Genomic DNA, 13911 nt, shown 5'->3' with positions numbered 1-13911 from the left:
TCTGAGATTTTTTTTTTTTTTATTGTTTACCATTAAAAGTGAGATCAAACGCACCGTTAAATTTAATGGACTTGTGCGAGTAAATCCAGGACATGATTATGAACGCCGTTTTGTTTTGTGAGGCTCTTAATGACAGACCGCCAAACAGTCAGACGTTTAGGTAATTTAACTCTCGCGGTGCTGGAGGAAAACCCAATGGCGCAATGTCGGAACAGTTTGCGAAGAACACATGTAGGCGGGGCCTAAGTGGTGTACCATAGGACAGGGTGGCTTGGAACTGTTTTCTTATAATAAAGAGATTACCAATTCAATAGTCAACCACAAGGCACGATAGTCAATGATAGTCTTGGCACCACAGAAGCTATGAGATACACTATATTGCTAAAAGTATTGGGACGCCTGCCTTTACACGCACATGAACTTTAATGGCATCCAGGCCTTAATCCGTAAGGGTTCAATATTGAGTTGGCCCACCCTGTGCAAGTAAAACCGCTTCAACTCTACTAGGAAGGCTGGCCACAAGGTTTAGGAGTGTGTCTATGGGAATGTTTCACCATTCTTCCAGAAGAGCATTTGTGAGATCAGGCACTGACATTGGGAAAGAAGGGGCTTGGCCCTTAGTTCTAGTGAAGGGAGCTCCTATGGAGTCAGCATACCAAGACATTTTGGACAATTTCCTGTTCCCAACTTTGTGGGAACAATTTGGGGATGGTGCCTTCCTGTTCCAACATGACTGAGCACCAGTGCACAAAGCAAGGTCCATAAAGACATGGATGAGCGAGTCTGGGGTGGAGGAATTAGAGCGCAGACTGTGAGCAAGGCCTTCTCGTCCAACATCAGTGCCTGACCTCACGAATGTGTTTCTGGAAGAATGGTCAACACTCCCATAGACACACTCCTAAACCTTGTGGACGGCCTTCCCAGAAGAGCTGAAGCTGTTATAGCTACAAAGGGTGGGCCAACTCAATCTTTAACCCTACGGACTAAGACTGGGGATGCCATTAAAGTTCCTGTTCAATACTTTTGACGCTTAGCTTCAGAGATTCTTAGCAAAACCGGTCCTCCAGCTCTACCACAGCTGTGACCTTGGTGAACACAGGTAGGGTTTCAGGTGGGCTGCATGGAGGGGCAGCAGGCTTTCAGGCTGGGAACTTCTCCTTCTCGATAAGAACAGGGCAGTTCCAAGCCCCAGACTATTCATGCACTCCTCATCCGCCTTCTGGGCACCCTTCCCAGGGGATTGGCTGAGACAACATAAATATTTAGGTTACTGATTTGCTATTCTAGCCCGCTACATTCTGGAATCTTCCAGAAGGCAGGGGGAAAGCCTGCAACCAGTGGAGCCCAGAACAGCCGAAAGAAATTACAAACTGCTCTACTGATCATAGTGGAGCCAAAAGAACGACATTTATCCAGCTTTCCTAGCAACCTATCTAGGAGGGTGCTACAGTGGTAAGGTTATCTGTTGCTAGGTTCCACCAGGATGCTGCGGTATAAGACAGCCCAAGGCCATCTCTCCAGGAACAGTTCAGCATGGTCACCCAGGAAAAGAAAACCTTCACGTCCCTACTCTTCTGGAACCTCCTGGGATTTCCCTACCCATCAGAGCCCTTTCCCTGTACTTCCTCACTGCGGGCATACCAAATGATGTTGGCCCCCTATTATTATAGGATCCCCCATCAAGATGGCTACTTAAATCTCATGGGACTTCAGCTTCCAACTGGATAAGCGCCCTCCGCAAAATGGCGATCTGGAGCCTAAGATAGGAGACATTTCTTTCTAGTTGAACGCCATCCTTACTATTAACCTCTTCCTACCAGCCGCACGCATATGGAGTCCTATGTAACACAAAACTATGCTGAGAGCATGCGCCCTGCGCGCTACCGGCACAATCACTAGCGGGTACCGGAAAGCTCCCGATGCATACTTGCTATCGTGAGCTTTCCGATCATGTGACTGCTGTGAAAGCCAATCCAAGTGGTTACATGACCTGAATGCCTGCCTCCACCTCCCGGGAATCTAGAAATCCTTAAAGGGCCAGAAGGTGGAAGTGGGAAGGGGGTTAAAAATAAATCTTTTAAATCTTAAAAAATCCCTGAATAAAAAAAAAAAAAAAAAGTCAATGGTGTCCAGCATTGTCTTACTTGTATGGAAAGTTCTCCCTACACTACACTTCTGCTTCGGCACCACCATCTTGCATTCATTTCCGGCGCATGCACAGAGACATTCCACATGGATCTTTGCCAGGTCTATAGGACCTGGCAGATTCCCGTTGCATGTCTGTGCATGCCCAGCCTCCATTCACATGCAAAGATACACCACGGACCCTGGAAGACATCTGTACCATTTCTGTGCATACATGGGATCCCCGTGTAGGGTACCCCCTAAGGAGCCGCAAGTAAACTGGTACCCCCCTCCCCCCCCCCCCACTCTGCACAGCCAAATTTTCACAGGTACTCTTGAGACAAAAAAACGTCCATGACTTTGTTTTTGTTATTTATTGAGGGTAATAACTTTGATAGGGATTGGAGGGGGGGGGGTTGGTGGGATGCCCATTTGACTTCAACAACAACTTCAGGTGCAACTCTTCCTATATACAGTCTCTATATACAGCTCCTCTTCTTCCGCCAGCACTCGCTTGCTTTCAGAACTCAGCTGTAACACTGTGAATATCTGCCAATCACAGTCAGATGAAAGCAATGGCCCATTACAGGCAGGAACCCCCGAGGCCCCTTCGTTGTGTAGCAGAATTTCAGTGTCCAGCTTGCATCACTCCTGTGGCTACTGATCCCAGCACCACCTCTTCGGGCACTGCCAACCAACCTGGCTGCAGATGCCCCTTTCACTAGCCCTCCTGGCTAACTTCTCCCCACAGTCCTCCAGACTGAGACTCACCAGCCCACCCAGCTGACTCTCAGGAGATCTCTCAGACATGCTGATCTGCTCCTGCTGTTCTCTCTCCTTACTCCCAAGCCTCCAGGAAGGGCTTCTACTGTGTGTTTTGGCAGGATCCTTCTAGCACCCGAGCCTTGGCCCAAGGTGACCCCCCTCCCCCAAAGTAGGAGGAACCCTCAAGGGCCACCAAAAGCCTCCTAAACACTACATATCAATCTTCCACCCGACTTCCCCACCATGGCATGACTCATGCCTATTTATGAGGTGGCCTGCCCCATGCCAGCCATTTACTAGTATAGCGATACCCTCACTTAAGAGGGCCGCAAGTTTGGTTTGGGTCCTGAGCACAGCTCCGCCAACCCCCCGGCAATCTGCACTACCCACTTTGGCACAGTTAGTATCTAGCAATACACATTAAATCACTTATACTCTAAATATGTGTGCGTGCGTGGGTGGATAACTCAAGCTCATAGACAATCCTTGAAAGTATATAACTGACTTTACTTATTGTTTTTATAAAAGGAATAACATGAATCAAACATTTGGATTGCAACACATAAACAGGTCCCTGCAGTAACCAGTGATAAAGATAAACAGAGTAATCAGCATAATAAAGTATTTCTATGCAACTCTAGTGCTGCCCTTTTTCAGCTACTTCCCCGCATGGGTAAACTAACACCCAGCTCTCTCTACCTATGCAGTCAGGCCTGACTGATCTAGATGGAAGTCCAGTAAAACAATATTCGCTAGCAATCTTTCGGTGGTGAACAACTTTGTAATCCAAACGTATAATAAAGATAAAGCATCTGTCTTTAAACAGCTCTCACCACCCGGACAAGTCCAAGTCCGGTTTCTCTGCCGATTCGTCTAGGAACAGGAATCCACCGACCTCCGAGTCTTCAATCCTCCTGGTGTACTGCAGCAAAGATGAGAAGATGTCTCTCAGGTGCAGCTAGGCTGGCAGAGGGCTCTTTGGAAAAGAGCACAAGGCCCAGGCTTTAGGCCTCGTGCCTCAGCAGTTCAGCACAGATCTCCTCTTGCTAGGAGAGAGGGGGGTGTCCAAAGAGGAAGAACTAGGCCTCTCCCCCTCCTTATATTTCCTCCCCCATAAGTCTCTGGGGCATAACTCAAAGCATCCTGGGAACCAGCTGGGTTCTGGGAACAGTAGTTTTATAGTTCTTAAAGAGACCCCGCTACACACTCCCCCCACTTAAACTCTTTGGTCCCCAAAGATAAACTTTTAACACCTATCCTGTACCAATTTTGAAAGTGCTGGGTATGATGTTGGTACAGGGAATTTCCACCAGAACTCAGAGGTGGGATTCCCTGTCCCACAGGTCACACTGACATGAGTGGCCTGCCTAACTGTGCCAGAGAGTGAGCTGGGGTTGCCCTCCACCAAATGGTCAGTGGAAGGATTATAGCGTTCAGCACTTCTTCTAGCAGTCACAACAGAGTCCTCAGAGCTCTCCCCCATTTGAGAGTAGGTTAGCTTCTTGGGGGGTCTCACAACTCGGCGAGCTCTCTGTTCTCTTGGGACTTCAGGCTCTGGTGCCACAGGCTCTACTTCAGGAACACATTCTGACAGCATCACTGGTTCTGGAACATCGGTTCCTTCCTCTTCTGAGTAAATGCTAGGGATATCTTCCCAGCCTTCAGGCACACCACTAGATGGAATGAACTCTGTAGCTTCTGGGTTCAGTGTCCCATCCTGTGTATCCTCAGTAGGTGAGAGATCTATGGCAGAATTTTCTAGAGTTGATGAAGGCCACAGCCACTCAAGCTCTCCTCTTCCACCTTCACCTCGTTGGGGATCTTGTCCATCTCTAACCCGGGAGGTCTGAGACCGAGTGCTGGGTCCCGGGGTATCCAGAATGGAAACAGATTCAGGTGGATTTCTCACTGGAGGTATTCTGACTGCTTCAGTAAGCGGGAGCAAATGATTCCTGTGCCAAGTCTTCAAGGGCCCCACTTTCCCCTCTGGTTTTAGCTTATACACAGGCAATCCAGGTAGCTTTCTGCAAATGACATAGGGCTCCGATCTCCATCTATCAGCAAGCTTGTGCTTCCCAGGGATCCCCAGATTGCGTAGCAGTACACGGTCCCCAGGCTGCAGGTCTTGCACTCGAACCTTCAGATCGAAGTTCCTCTTGTTGCGGGCTCCCCTTTGGTCCGAGGCCGCCTGAGCTCGTTCATGGGCCACTTTCAAATTGTGTCTAAGTCGGTCCACATATCCCTTGTGGGAGGTAGCAGAGGCATGGTCTAGGGAAATGCCAAAGGCCAGATCCACCGGCAATCTTGCTTCTCTCCCAAACATGAGCCGGTAGGGGGAGTAACCCGTCACATCACTTGTGGTGCAGTTGTAAGCGTGCACCAGAGCTGATATGTGTTGGCTCCAGTGTTGCTTCTTCTCTGTCTCTAGAGTTCCAAGCATGTTTAGTAAGGTCCGATTAAACCTCTCAGGTTGGGCATCTCCTTGTGGATGATAAGGTGTAGTCCTGGTCTTCTCTACTCCCAATGAGTCCAGTAGGTTCCGGATCAGACGACTCTCAAAGTCCCTTCCTTGGTCTGAGTGGATTCTCTGTGGTAATCCATAGTGGACAAAGTATTTTTCCATGAGCACCTTGGCCACAGTGGAGGCCTTTTGGTCTTTGGTGGGGAAAGCCTGGGCATAACGGGTGAAATGATCGGTTACCACCAGAACATTTCCCAATCCACTCAAATCGGGTTCGAGGCAGAGAAAGTCAATGCACACCAGATCCATTGGACCCTGACTCTGTAGGTGGCCCATTGGGGCAGCTTGATGGGGTAGAGTCTTCCTCTGGATGCATCGTGCACAAGAACGGCAATATTCCTCCACTTCTGCCCTCATACAGGGCCAATAGAACCGGCTTCTGACAAGCTGGAAAGTTCTCTCCGCCCCTAGATGGCCATGCTGGTCATGTAAGGCAATTAGTACCGTCTCTCGGTGCTTCTCTGGGAGAAACAACTGCCACTTATCTTCTGAGTTATCAGAGGGGCCCCTTCGGTAGACCACTCCCTGATGCACTTGTAGCTTATCCAACTCTTTCCTCAGCAGGCGAGCCTCCTTGGAAGGGTGATGTCGAAGTCCCTCTGGATTCTCGTTCTCCAAAGCTTCAAGGACCAATCTCCCCATGGGGTCTTCCAATTGGTCATAGCTCAGCTCCTTTCTGGACAGCTTTGGCAGGAGTTCCTCTGCTAGTTGAGTTACCCCACAGTAGGGTCGAGGGACTCCCACTGCGCTGACTCCTATCTCCTCTGCTCTGGGGCCCCCTCTTGCTTGAAAGTCAGCACCCTGACAGAGTGCTCGCACTCCTTCCGGTGCTACCTGGGTCCAGTCTTCCCAGTCATTGACCATGACATGAGATCTTCGGGACAGGGCATCTGCATCCCTATTTCCAGCCCCTGGTCTGTACTTTAGACTGAAGTTGAATCCGGATAATGCAGCCAACCATCTGTGTCTGGTTGCATCTAACTTTGCAGTAGTGAAGAGGTAGGTCAGAGGATTGTTATCTGTCTTTACAGTAAACTCCGCCCCATAGAGATAGTCCTTCAGTTTGTCTACTACTGCCCATTTGAGGGCCAAGAACTCCAATTTATGAGTGGGGTAGTTCTTCTCCCTGAGGGAGTCAGGCTCCGGCTCACATAGGCCACTGGTCGCAGCTGCCCTTCATACTCTTGATAGAGCACTCCGCCTAGGCCCTCATGACTGGCATCGACATGTAGCTCATATGGTCTGGTGGGGTCGGCATAGGCCAGGACTGGGGCCGTGGTAAGGCTCCTCTTCAAGGTTCGGAAAGCCTCTTCACACCTTGGGTTCCACTGATCTTGAACCGACTCACCGGCCCTCCTAGGTCCCAAGCCATCCTCTTCTCCTTCAGTCTTGAGCAATTCGTTTAGTGGCTTGGCAATCCGGGCAAACCCATCCACAAATCTTCTATAATAGGAGCAGAACCCCAAGAAAGATCTGAGCTCTGTGACTGTTATTGGTCTTGGCCAAGAGGTAACTGCCTCCAACTTCTCAGGGTCTGTAGCCACTCCCTTTTCAGACACTATGTGTCCCAGATAGTTCACAGAGGATTGGTAAAACCGGCACTTCTCGGGAGAAAGCTTGAGTCCCTCTTCGCTGAGTCTTCTCAACACCTTCTCCAACCTGGCCTCATGTTCTTCCAAAGTTTTCCCGAAGACAATGACATCGTCCAAGTACACAAGGACTTCTATGAGGTTCATGTCTCCAACGGTCTTCTCCATGAGGCGTTGAAAGGTAGCAGGGGCTCCAGACAGGCCCTGAGGCATTCTGTTGAATTCGAAGAATCCCACTGGGGTTATGAACGCTGTCTTCTCTCGGTCTTCCTGGTGCATGGGGATTTGGTAGTACCCACTCTTGAGGTCCATTACACTGAACCACTTGGCACCAGCCAAACTCTGTAGGGCATCCTCTATTCTCGGTGTGGTATACTGGTCAGGGATGGTCCTCCTGTTGAGAGTCCTGTAGTCAATACAAAGCCTCAAAGACCCATTCTTTTTCCTGACCACCACTATGGGGGAGGCATAGGGACTTCTAGACTCCCGAATCACACCAGTCTTCTTCAACTCCGCAAGCTGCTCCCTCAGATCCTCCAGATCAGCTAGAGGGACCCGCCTAACCCTTTCCCTGAAGGGTTTGTCTTCTTGGAGGCGGATTCGGTGGGTGGCACTCCTGGCACATCCCACATCAAACTCATCCTTTGAGAAAATCCTCTCCCATCTAGTCAGCTGGGCCTTGGCTCTCTCCTTCCAGGCTCCAGGTAGGTCCGGGTTCTCCATGGAAAGTTTCTCCCAAACATCTCCTCCTTCACCCGTTCCTTTTACTTCTGACCAGCTGACTGGGGCCGCAGGACTCACCTGCCCCAACAGCATCCTGGCAGGGATCTCTATGGGTCTCTCCGTAGGGTTTCTCACACTCACTGGGACTCTTCCTCGAGCCTTCTTCAGGGCCTTGATTGAAATCACTTCCGGTATCACTTCCAGGCCTGAGTGGTCCTCCCTTGGATCGGATTCCAGCATGACAAAGGGGCCAGGCTGCTCCCAGGTAAGCTTCACCGTGGCCCTGAGGCAGGCTACCCCTCCGGGCTGCAGCACCACTCCCTCTCTCCCAAGTCTCCACACCTTCCCTATCCCCTCTCCTGGGGTCTTCTGCTCTAGGACCAACCGTTGGTAGGCTGTCTTCAGCATGGGATGGATATTGGGATCTTGATGGTTTCTCGTCTCCACTAGAGGGGTCAGAAGTCTTCGCACCAGATCCGTATTGGTCCCTATGATGAGGGACATCTTACTGGCCCCGGGCGGTCTAGGACACACAACTGCCAGGGTGTCAAACACCTCTGTTTTCCCCGCCACAGATGGATCGAAGGTCAGCTTTATGGGCAGGTAACCATCGTAGGGGAAACTCTGAGTTCCCAGGCCCCATATCTCCAGCTCTTCTATCTTCTGTATAGGCAAATGGCTCAAGTGCCTATCATAGAAGTCTCTGTACAACAAAGTCACTTGAGCTCCAGTATCCAGGAGGGCCTTCGTGTAGACTCCTTCCACCTGGATGGAGACAGTGGGGGATGGGCCGACCAATTCTTCTGGGTAGGGCCGGGTTGAGGCCACCCTCTTCTGGGGACCCGTCTTCATCCAGTTGGTTTTAGACTTTATTCTCTTTCGAGTCTTGTATGCATTGACCCTCCCCACAGTAATGGGAGTACAAACCCGCTGAGGGATGTTATCGTTTCTTATTTGTAGACATTCCTTCTGAGGGGTCTGGTTTTCTCTCTTCCTCTTCCCTCTATTCAGTTTTTCAGTTTAGAGTTCACTGAAAGGCATGGGCACCCGGTTGACTCCCTCACCGGGGCCCTCTGGCGTTTCCCGCCGGCTGGCGGTTATCTATCTTCTTCTTCTTGGGACTGGAACATCTACTGGCGAAGTGGCCACTGCCCCCGCAGTTGTAGCATAGCGTCTCTTCTCGGTCTCGAGTGGGGCTTGGTGTTGGTGTATCTGGAAACAACTCCTTCCTAGGACTTGGTTTCTCGGCTCCCCCTTGACCTTTCGCCATCATAGCAGTCAACATCTCCATCACCTGGGACATCTGTAACTTCAAAGTGTCCACCTCCTTATCTCTAGCGGTAGTCATGGCCGGTGTAACTATTGCTACCGGTTGTTTGACGGGCTCGGTGAGATGTTCTTCCCTTTTCTCTTCCAGTAGGGCCTCTTCCTCTCTGATCATTCGGATGAGGTCAGTGTACTCCAGATTCTTCCCATCCAGTCGGGCACGCAGTGTCCATGCAATAGGATCCATGGGTTGAGCTCCCCTCAGTACCTGTTGAGCACGGGCCTCATCTACTTTTCCTGGGCTGATCCCCTTCTTTAGGATCATCCTATGCAGGATTTTATCTAAATGTCCCATGTAGTCTGATAGTTTTTCACCCTTTTTCTGGTAGCAATGCTCTAACTGATAAGCAAGCTCAGAGATTTTCTCTGTCCCACCAAACACAATCTGTAGTACATCTAGGTACTCCTGCGCATTACAGTCTGTCCTGCTCATCTTCAGGTTGCGTACGGCCTCTAGAGCAGGCCCCTTTAGACTTTCCACAATCCTCTGCTTCTTTCTGCGCTCTGGAACTTCCCATTCCTCTAGTGCCTGAGTTGCACTATCTAACCAATCTTCAAATCCCTCTTCTTCCGAAGGTACAGGTTTCCTCCCTGAAAACATCCGGAGTTTTCTGTACCCCGACATCGGGTAATCTGTGGGATCCTTCTTGCACTGGGCCACAATCTCCCCCAGGACAGCACACAGTTCTGCGCTAAGGGTGGCCGGTGCTGATCTGAGACTCTCGGGTGAGGTACGGGCCCCAGCCTGCGGTGATCCCATTGGCGATGGCTCCTCCCCTGGGAGGCTAATGACCACTGACTGACTTGGGTCGGCCTTAGCCACTTCACACCACGCTCTGACTCCCTGTGGGTCCATGCCGGTACCTCTGGAGTGTTTACCGCTGTCTCAGAAATCCCGGATTTACGAGCCCCCACGTATAGCGATACCCTCACTTAAGAGGGCCGCAAGTTTGGTTTGGGTCCTGAGCACAGCTCCGCCAACCCCCCGGCAATCTGCACTACCCACTTTGGCACAGTTAGTATCTAGCAATACACATTAAATCACTTATACTCTAAATATGTGTGCGTGCGTGGGTGGATAACTCAAGCTCATAGACAATCCTTGAAAGTATATAACTGACTTTACTTATTGTTTTTATAAAAGGAATAACATGAATCAAACATTTGGATTGCAACACATAAACAGGTCCTGCAGTAACCAGTGATAAAGATAAACAGAGTAATCAGCATAATAAAGTATTTCTATGCAACTCTAGTGCTGCCCTTTTTCAGCTACTTCCCCGCATGGGTAAACTAACACCCAGCTCTCTCTACCTATGCAGTCAGGCCTGACTGATCTAGATGGAAGTCCAGTAAAACAATATTCGCTAGCAATCTTTCGGTGGTGCACTTGAAGAACAACTTTGTAATCCAAACGTATAATAAAGATAAAGCATCTGTCTTTAAACAGCTCTCACCACCCGGACAAGTCCAAGTCCGGTTTCTCTGCCGATTCGTCTAGGAACAGGAATCCACCGACCTCCGAGTCTTCAATCCTTCTGGTGTACTGCAGCAAAGATGAGAAGATGTCTCTCAGGTGCAGCTAGGCTGGCAGAGGGCTCTTTGGAAAAGAGCACAAGGCCCAGGCTTTAGGCCTCGTGCCTCAGCAGTTCAGCACAGATCTCCTCTTGCTAGGAGAGAGGGGGGTGTCCAAAGAGGAAGAACTAGGCCTCTCCCCCTCCTTATATTTCCTCCCCCATAAGTCTCTGGGGCATAACTCAAAGCATCCTGGGAACCAGCTGGGTTCTGGGAACAGTAGTTTTATAGTTCTTAAAGAGACCCCGCTACACTAGGAATTGGCCGAGGGCCTCATAAATATTCTAAGCAGCTACTCCTAACCTTCAGCCACTATGTCCAGAACATTCTCCAATGTCCCAGAAAACAGGGGGAGGCGTTAGAGAGGCTGTTAGGATGAGTCACCCAGGCCTGAGTCACTGAACCCTGACCCAAATTCCCAGCTCAGGTTAAGCATTATGCCAAAATTAAAGCGGAGTTCCACCCAAAAGTGGAACTTTGTCTCATTTGTCTCCTCTCCCCCTTACGGTGCCACAATTGCCACCTTTAGGGGGGAGGGGGACAGGATACCTGTCCTTGACAGGCATCTTGTTTCCACTTCCGGGAGTCCTGGCCGCGGCCTTTGACATCACTGCAGGGCTCCCTCCTCCTCTCCCGGTTGCCGGGCCAGTAGAAAAGAGGAGCGGGGCCTTGTGCATGTGCAGTAGGGTTCCCAGTTTGAAGCCGTAAGGCTACACTGGCAGGTGCCCTTACCTGCAATGGCAGCAGCCGCACCCAACAGTTGATGGAAACATCAGCTGTGGTGCCGACATCGCTGGACTCCAGGACAGGTAAGTGTCCGATTATTAAAAGCCAGCAGCTGCAGTATGTGTAGCTGCTGGCTTTTATTAATTTTTTTGGGCGGAACACTGCTTTAAATGTTCCTATACTAACAGCTATACTAAACCTAGCACACTAGAGGGTGCTACACCCGTGATCTGCCTTCTGGGGTAAGTGACATAGAAATCCCAGGAGGCGGGTTCGCAGGACAATGCACATGCGCAGAAATGGCACAATGGATTCCACGGTGACCTGTGGCATTCCTGCACATGTGCGGTATCCATGTACAGTACATCATTTTCACTCAGGCAAGAATTATAGACCTGAAATTTACAGGAAAAAAAAAAACTTTACAAAAGGAAGGGAAATGGGAGAGAAGACGAGGGACCAACATTAGAAAAAAAGGGGTGAAGGTCCTCTTTAAGTTTTTACAGTGCTATGAAAAAGTATTCATACCCCATGAAATTTCCCATATTTTGTCATGTTACATCCAAAAATGTAAATGTACTTTATTGGGATTTTATGTGATAGACCAACACAAAGTGGCACAGAATTGTGAAGTGGAAGGAAAATAATAAATGGTTTCCACATTTTTTTACAAAGAAATATGTGAAAAGTGTGGGGGCATTTGTATGGTGCTCCCCGGGGTCAAAACTTTGTAGAACCCCCTTTCTCTGCAATTACAGCTACAAGTCTTTTTGGGGATGTCTCTACCAGCTTTGCACATCTAGAGAGGACATTTCTGCCCATTCTTCTTTGCAAAATACCTCAAGCTCTGTCAGATTGGATGGAGAGCGTCTGTGAACAGCAATTTTCAAGTCTTGCCACAGATTCTCAATGGGATTTAGGTCTGGACTGTGACTGGGCCATTCTAACACATGAATATGCTTTGATGTAAAGCATTCCATTGTAGCTCTGGCTGGATGTTTCGGGTCGTTGTCCTGCTGGAAGGTGAACGTCCGCCCCGGTCTCAAGTCTTTTGCAGACTCTAACAGGTTTTCTTCTAAGATTGTCCTGTATTTGGCTCCATCCATCTTCCTATCAACTCTGACCAGCTTCCCTGTCCCTGCTGAAGAAAACCATCCCCACCACATGATGCTGCCACCCCCATGTTTCACGGTGGGGATGGTGTGTTCAGGATGATGTGCAGTGTTAGTTTTCCCCCACACATAGCGTTTTTCTTTTAGGCGAAAAAGTTGAATTTTGGTCTCATCTGACCAGATCACCTTCTTCCACATGTTTGCTGTGTCCCCCACATGGCTTCTCACAAACTGCAAACAGGACTTCTTATGGCTTTCTTTCTCCAATGTCTTTCTTCTTGTCACTCTTCCATAAAGGGCAGATTTGTGGAGAGACGACTAATAGTTGTCCTGTGGACAGATTCTCCCACCTTGAGCTAGCAGTACTGGATCAGTAATCTGTATATACAGTGGGGGGAAAATAATGATTTGATCCCCTGCAGATTGTGTAAGTTTGCCCACTTACAAAGAAATGAAGGGTCTATAATTTATCATAGGTGTATTTTAAATGATAGAAACAGAACATCAACCTAAAATCAGAAAAAACACAGGATACAAATGTTATAAATTGAGTTGGAGTTCAGTGAGTAAAATAATGATTTGATAACCAACCAACAATAATTCTGCCCCCCCCACAGACTGGCTACAGTAGGTGCTCATGTGGTACACAGATTAGTCCCGTCAATGTAAGAAGGCGCTCCTCATGACAACTCGTTATGTGTATAAAAGACTCCTGTCCACAGAATCTCTTTCTTCCATTCAAACCTCACCATTATGGGCAAGACCAAAGAGCTGTCAAAGGACGTCAGGGACAAGAATGTAGACCTGCACAAGGCTGGAATGGGCTACAAGACGAGTGAGAAGGAGGCAACTGTTGGAAAGATTATTCGCAAATGGAAGAAATACAAAATAACCATCAATGGCCCTCGGTCTGGAGCTCCATGCAAGATTTCTCCTCATGGGGTGAGGATGGTCATGAGAAAAGTGAGGGATCCGCCCAGAACTACACGGGAGGAGCTTGTCAATGATCTCAAGGCAGTTGGGACCACAGTCACCAAATTATTTGTAAGGCCGCGTACACACGGGCGGACTGTTCGCCCAACCTTGTCCGCTGAACAGTGTTTGGGCGGACAGTCCGCTCGTGTGTGGGCTTTCAGCGGACAGTTTCAGCGGACAGTTGGACGGACAAAGTCTTTCGGAAATTCAGAAAAACTGTCCGCTGAAACTGTGTTTGAGCGAACAGTCCGCCCGTGTGTGGGCCTGTCCGCTGTACTTTCGAAATGAGCGGACTGTTCCCGCTCGGAAAGTCCGCCCATTTCGAGCGCGTGTACAGGTAGGCGGGGCCCGCGAAGGAGACGTCGCGGGCTCCGCCGCCTGGAATGGGCTTAAAGGGGAACCCCAACGCCGAAAAAAATCGGCGTGGGGGTTCCCCCAAAGTCCACACCAGACCCTTGTCCGAGCACGCTACCCG

The sequence above is a fragment of the Lithobates pipiens genome, unplaced genomic scaffold (genome assembly GCF_037356315.1).
Source record: "Lithobates pipiens isolate NorthernLeopardFrog02 unplaced genomic scaffold, aLitPip1_a1.2 Scaffold_18, whole genome shotgun sequence".
NCBI classification, from domain to species: domain Eukaryota; kingdom Metazoa; phylum Chordata; class Amphibia; order Anura; family Ranidae; genus Lithobates; species Lithobates pipiens.
Note: the sequence above shows the minus strand (reverse complement) of the source record.